This window comes from Populus nigra, chromosome 3, assembly GCF_951802175.1.
Source record: "Populus nigra chromosome 3, ddPopNigr1.1, whole genome shotgun sequence".
Taxonomy (NCBI): domain Eukaryota; kingdom Viridiplantae; phylum Streptophyta; class Magnoliopsida; order Malpighiales; family Salicaceae; genus Populus; species Populus nigra.
In genome coordinates, this window is record NC_084854.1 from 9,817,905 (window position 1) to 9,825,697 (window position 7,793).

Sequence of the window (7,793 nt, forward strand, 5' to 3'; positions counted from 1 at the left end):
GTCATAGCCATATTGGAGACGATAAACCAAGATGAAGATATGAAGATGTCTTTCAGGTACATCCTTGTTCTCAATTGTTGTCGGGGTTTACTGGATCATAAACTGTTCTTGAACATCATTGCCCTTAATTGATCTGCATGTGCTCATTCACTGATTATCTTTCTTTGAACCATATTGTCCTCAGTTCATTGATTCATCATTTGATCATCTTTACCCCCAGCTGATTTAAAAACTGTTTGTTTTCCTTCTTGAAGGTCATTGTATTGTCCCAGGAGTGTCGAGGAGAATTGATGTCATTTCTGTCAGGAATCTAAGAACTCGGTCGATGTTTCTCCTGTTTGAAAATCTTTCTTATTTTGGAATCAAATCTCACATTTCAAAGATCATGTCAATTCAAGTCTGATTGTTGAAATGAAATCAGAGAGATGTCAATTTTTGAAAGTATTTTTGGAAATCAAGCTTTGTTGGTCAAAGAGCCAACACACGCTATTCAATGCAGTCCTTTGATTGTCTTGTATTTTGAGAGAGAGAGAAAAAAAATTGACTCGTTGTAAGATTAAAATGGCTATTTCCATGGTTTTTTGTATCCATTTTAAACTCTAATTTTGGGTATGAGGTGACCTTTTATGAATTTCAAGAAAAACAAGGTACCCGAGTCAAAACTTGAGGCTTAATCAAGAAAGATTGTTTCTTTTTCTTAGCACCAATTTTATCAGCATGCATAATAATCAGTAGCTTGATTCATGAAGTCACGACCTGTATGAAATAACTCTTCAAGTTTTGAGATCGCCATTTATCGGTTCAGATTGCTTACTTGATTAAAAAGGACTTTCTAAAGCACGTAATGTAGGCTATGGTTCATGGTTATGAAAGAAAGGAATTTCACAATCTCAAAAGGTGTTTGAGGGTTTCAAGAACTTAGGATCACCATTAATTACTCATCAATCTCTTTTCCTCACGTTGTCTTTGTAGAGATAGTGACATATAACCTTGTTAATCTCAAAAATCAATATTTGTTTAACATAGGTCATAACGCAAATCCAACTTTTCTTTGATGAATAGCCAATCTAAACTTTTGAAGATCATAGAGGCTTTACCATAGACACACCAAAAGACATAACGCTTGATTTTTCGTGTTAACTTTTGGTATTTGTTGTGTCTTTATCAATCTTTGGCTTTCTTCTTCTAGCCCTTTCTCAATCATTGGACTTTTGTTCTAAGCCTTCCCTTTATCCACTGACTCTAACATTGTCTTCGTCTTTTCTAGGAAAAGATTCTCATTGCCCCCAGTGTGGGGTGTGATCCTAGTCAGGGTTTTTTATGAAAGAAATATTCTATCAGCTCAAAATGGGACTGCAAGGGATATATATTTCAAGAATTGTGAAAGGATGAAACAAAAATGGCCTTTTCTCATTTCAAGCAAGGTCGGTTAGAACCGATAAATTTTGACCTCATCCAATGTAATGGTTGAGACTTGTAAGAATCATAATTCACGAGTCCATAACTACTGAATCCACTACGTGTCATTATGCATACTGCTAAAACTTAGCTATATGGTATGTGGTTCAATTTCATGTGTGAGCTCAAAAGTTTCTTGGTCACCTCATGTCATTTCAACAAGCATCGAGTCATTCAAGCAAAATAATTTTAATCTTCAGGATTGACTAATCTTAAACGCATGTTGGAGCTTGATCAAAATATTTTGTCAAAATAACCTTTGAAAGAAACATCTCATGCTTTCAGAACAACAAAGGGACAAAGAAAAGACATGTTTCATTAAAAGATGAGATGTGATCCCAAAATAAAATGCAGAATGACAAAACTCATAACAAAAAGGATCGACAGTTTAACACTCTTCTTGGATAAGCTTTTCTGGCGATATCTGTGTTTTGCCAAGCATTTCGATCACTTGTCATTCTGAGGATGTTGAGGTGACAATATGGCCGATGATGTCATTTTTCACAAACTCAACTCGATTCTTGAAACTCTTGCAACTGTTCAACTGAATGGCATAAAATCCCCTAATGATATTCATGTATCTTTTACTAAGGGATGAGGGCTCAAAGGCGCACTCAAAAGGAGTTGACGGCTCAAAGGTGCACTCAAAATGGACCTAAGGGATGAGGGCTCAAAGGCGTACTCAAAATGAGTTGAGGGCTCAAAGGCGCACTCAAAGGGAGGTAGGGTTAGAAAACGCACTACCAAAGGGATGAGGGCTCAAAGGCGCACCCAAAAGGAGTTGAGGGCTCAAAGGCGCACTCAAAAGGAGGTAGGGTTAGAAAACGCACTACCTAAGGGATGAGGGCTCAAAGGCGCACTCAAAATGGAGGTGAGGGCTCAAAGGCGCACTCAAAATGAGTTGAGGGCTCAAAGGCGCACTCAAAAGGAGGTAGGGTTAGAAAACGCACTACCAAAGGGATGAGGGCTCAAAGGCGCACCCAAAAGGAGTTGAGGGCTCAAAGGCGCACTCAAAAGGAGGTAGGGTTAGAAAACGCACTACCTAAGGGATGAGGGCTCAAATGCGTACTCAAAATGGAGGTGAGGGCTCAAAGGCGCACTCAAAAGGAGTTGAGGGCTCAAAGGCGCACTTAAAATGAGGTAAATTGGCGGAGTCAAGGCAATAAGTCCAGAGTCTAACAGATGCTGGTAGACAAACTCGAGTGGTCGAGGGATGTCAATCTTAGCAAAGACATTTGAGCAATTGATGCGACAATGAGACCTGGGTGGACCACATAATTAAGGCTTCCCATCGTCAGGGTCATCCTTTGATTCATCTCTCATTATTGTTCTAGAATTCTTGGTAGAATCTTCAATCATTCCCCTCTTCATAGCTTGTTCAATTCTTTCGACAATCCTCACAACATCATGTCAATCTTCCCATGTTATTGTGGTTATTTGTGGATTGGTAGAAACTTTCCAACAGCCAGTGATCTTAGTAACGCATAGAAACATGCAGCACCACCACTACCGACGTGTGGAATCACGCGTTGTCTCAACTGGAAGAGAAAATGATGAATCTGAAACCATTTTGTCTCCTCTTCGATTCCTCACTGGCAGTACATCAAACAAACACCTATAGTAGGAATTCTGCTTTGTTAAAGTTGCAATGTTTGCTCTTGTTTTTCTTAGATCAGCATCTGATGCTGCTGGACCGGAATGGTGTTTACAATAGAGATGTCTGGAAAGAAGGCCAATGCACCAGGAACAGAAAGCTAGCAGCTATTATGTGCTCTTGGAATATGTGCAGGCTTTGAGCGACTATCAGTGTAGTTGAACGAGAACAAAGGTTGTCGTCATTAATTGATGACTGAAGGCATTGTTGTCATTGTTCACGATGAAAAAGGAAAGGTGCAACTTCAATGGAACGTGGACAAGTAGTGTTCCCAGCAAGAGACTGTGCAAACGTTCCCTTTCCATTCTTGAAGCTCAACATTTATTCAAACAGATTTATGAGTCGAGCTACTTCAACTTTACTGCTCTCAACTTCCTTTATCAAACCTCTGTCTAACCTCTGTCTTTATCAGTCCATTAGACCTCAGGTAGGGGAACGTATGTTTCAACCGTGTGCATGCTCGATAAATGAATGAAATGCCTAAATGGATGTAAAATGCCATATGTTTTATGCATGTTTGTTATTTGTTTCAAGGTTTCCTTATGACGAGGAATAGACCAGATCAGACTCTCTTAAGAAAGTTCTCACTGAGGACTCCAAACCTACAGGAACTTGAACCGATTTGGGGGAGAAATTTGATGCCATAAATCAGAATAAAAAATAAACATTTCTCATGAAACTCAAATTCTGATGGCAAACAATTCCCTTCGTCATGTTGGCTCAATTCTGATCTGATCAAAAAAATTCTTAATAGTAATGGGTTTTTCCATCTCACACTTCCTGTAAGGATCGGTGGAGATTTAATGAGCATATGAAATGTATATGAACATGTATGTTCATGTATTTACATTTGTTCGTGTCCTAATGGGTATATCCTACTTGATAGGATCTAGCTCATAAGGTTTGACTGAGTTTAGTCTATCCTTAAAGATATTTTTTGGTTCTTAGATTGCCCGAATTACTCGTGAAGTAATCGGCCTCTTAACCTTATACAACATGAGTAGGGGAGAAAGACTCCACAATACTAGTTGCATAGGGTGAGTTACAATCCAAGCGAAAGTCCAAATGAGCATCAGTGGACATAAGTCACACTTGCCACTTGAATCTCTCTTTTCTAACCTTAAACAGGACGAGCTCGGGTCCAGAGCTTTTATGGGTTCACCGTGAAGTGTGTGAATACACAAATAAATAACATGTATGCATGTGACAATATGAAAAATTAAAAAGAATCACAGTAGATATTGCATAAAATAAATAATGCAAATAAACTAAATGCCCAAAAATAAATAGCAATAAGAAACAACAAATGAAAAGTAAACACAAGCAGTTGGCTCAACCCTAATTCCCCAGTGGAGTCGCCATTCTGTCGATACACGACGTCGGGCGACGGCTCCCGCTTTTTTTTATTTAACAAAAATGGTTTTTTTCTCGATTGGGGGAAACAAAGATTTTATTGGAGTCGCCATCTAGTAATTTGAGGGAACTAGAAATCCCAAATTAGACACTGGTCCCAGAGATTCGGGTACGGGGTTAGTTATGATTAAGGGAAGGTAGACACCACCCTTAAAACATCCTTTCAACTGAAAGGTTACCCTTACTTGTGTGTTTTCTATTTGATTCAAATGCGATTATATTTTGGGCTGATTTGTAAATTTTTTTAATGATTAATGTCGGTCCCTAAAAATAGGAGACACATTAAAAATGACATCAGTCCCTAAAAATTAGGAGACTCGTCTAAAATATTGACGCTTGTCCCTAAAAAAGGAGAATTACGTCTGGATTACCAAAAGAAATAATGGATATAATCCATTATATTTTGGGTTTATTGGTAACTTGTTTTTTTTAAAAATGGTTAACGTCGGTCCCTAAAAATAGGAGACGCATTAAAAATGACATCAGTCCCTAAAAATTAGGAGACTTGTCAACTTTGGTTTTTGTATTTTTTTTTACAACATGCAAGAAAATTTACAAGCATTTATATATAAAAAATATCAAAAATACCAGTTGAAACCCAAAAAATTACCTGAGTATCAATGTATAGGTAAAAGACTGAAATCGAAGGAGAATCGACGACTTGAAGCTTCGGTGGCCGCCGACAATCGCGGCCCTTTTCCGGCCAAATGAGGCGGCGAAATCAATGAAAACCACCGGGGTTTTTCTTTACATCAGGGGAGAAACCTTTCTGTGGTGGTGCGGAGGCAGGAGGCGGCCGGAAAGTGGAGATCGGATGAGAGAGAGAACGTCGCCGGCGAGAGGAGAGAGAGGCTCCGAGATTACGCTACGGTGTGAACGCGTATATGGTACACCTGTACATCTGAAGGCTGTGAACCGTTGGATCTCCTTTGAACTGATCTTGCGGCTGCGATTGGCTGGATCTGGAAGTTGATCGGACGGTCCGGATGAGAGGAGCCTTGATCCGGTGTGTCGCGGTGCACCGAACGCTCGGTACACCGGATGACGTGGCGCAACGGATCTAAAGGAAAATTGTTTTAAGGGCTGAGATTGATTTGGGTTTTAATTTGATGTGGTAAGCTCTATTGTACCATATTAAATCAACGGTTCAGATCTAAACACTCTAGATCTAACGGTTAGGATATATTTAGTATTTTTCAATTTGTTTTTTTTTTAAAATCAATATCCTACTCGCATGAAGAAATAGTGAAAAAAACATGAATAGTAAAGATTTTTTCTTTGTTTTTTTCCCCTTTTCTTTTTTTTCTTCCTCCCTTCTTTTTTTTTTCCTCTTCCTTTCTTTTTTTTTCCTCCCCTTTCTGGCGTACTGTCACTGGCTATTTATAGCCAATGACAGGGGACAACACGCATCTGCTTTAAGAAAAATTGTGTACGCCAACTACTCCGCCTACAATTAGTGTAACTGCCCCGCCTAATATAACAAATTTGTATTATTAATTTTGTTTTATTATATATAATAATATATATATTTATATAGATAAAATTAAAAACTCAAATCAGTATTAGAAAAACCTCGTTTCAACCGCTAAAAATTAATTTTAATGACCGAAAATAATAGTTTTGACCCAAAATGACCCGAAACTCATTTTTTACCCCGGTCGACATAGTTTGACCCGTATTGATCCGGTGGACTCGGTTTTGGTCAAAAATGACGGTTTTGACCCGAAACGACCCGAAACTCATTTTTTACCATGGTCGACATGGTTTGACCCGTATTGACCCGGTGGACTCGGTTTTGGTCAAAAATGACGGTTTTGACCCGAAACGGCCCGAAACTCATTTTTTACCGTGGTCGACATGGTTTGACCCGTATTGACCCGGTGGACTCGGTTTTGGTCAAAAATGACGGTTTTGACCCGAAACGGTCCGAAACTTATTTTTTACCCTGGTCGACATGGTTTGACCCGTATTGACCCGGTGGACTCGGTTTTGATGGAAAGATGCGGTTGACTCGAGAAAAGTATATTTTTGAATTTTTAAACTTTTTCTTAATTTTTTTGGATTTTTATAAATAATAATAGAAATAAAATAACATTCGAGAAAATCTTGGTGGATCCAAAATTGGGTTACAACAAACATGATTGCATTAGTGATCTTATTTGAATAATGCTAATAGTTATAAATGATGTCAGGTATTCATGATGTTAATTTATGTTAACAACAAATCAAGTTCCTTTCTTAGCACAGGTGTTGGTTATACCATACAGTTAGGCTATGAAAGTGCCAAGTATTTGTTGTACCAAGGGTTATACAACATAAATCTAAATTAACCATTTAACAAGTATTAAGAGTGAATAAGATAACAAATACAAAACATGTTAGTATAAAACATTAAAGTCCATATTGAGTTTATATTATACTTATTCTTACACCATTAATGTATCATTTTCACCTTGACACGATAAACTTAGCTAAACATGATTAAGAAGAGAAACATAAACAAACTAGATAAGAACATGGTTATAATGAAAAGCATAAACAAGAGATTAATGAGAGCAATACTTAAACAATACAAAAATATAAAGAAAGAAAGCAAGAACATGATTTTGATTTGAAAACCAAGATGCCTAAATGCATGGAAAATGTCTCCTTTTATAGGCCGAAATTCAGAACTATTGATATGATGACTGATTATTGAGTGAGTGGTCACATCTTGACTTAGTGACAATCCTTATCTTATTGTTTGAACAAACCATCATTGCTAACATCAGAATTTGAACAGATAGTTTTCATGACAGTTCTGGGCAATTGTCACAGCTTTCCAACAAAACACGAATCGACGCATTTGGACTTCTAGAACTCGAGATATGGGTTGAACACTGAACAATGTCTGGGCTACAAGACAAATTCCGACATTGTTGCTCCAATTTGAACTTGAAAACGGTCCTTTTAAATTTTGGACTCTTCATGAAAGTTCTAAGGCTTATGTCTTAGCTTTCTATCCATATAAACCAGACCTAAATCCAAGTTCTACAGCTCCAGTTATGATCCAATAATCAAATGGTGTTCCAATTTGAATTCAACCAGCATCTCTTTTCCAAGTTTATCCCTCTCTTTATCTTTTCAATTTCAGTGGTTAAACTCATCAATCAATCCTTTGATTTATGTGATAGGCATGTATTTAAAATGAATATTTACCATAAATTAAAGGTATATGATATTATCAAACTTGTTATTATAAAACATGCTCTAGTTAAGGAGTTATTGA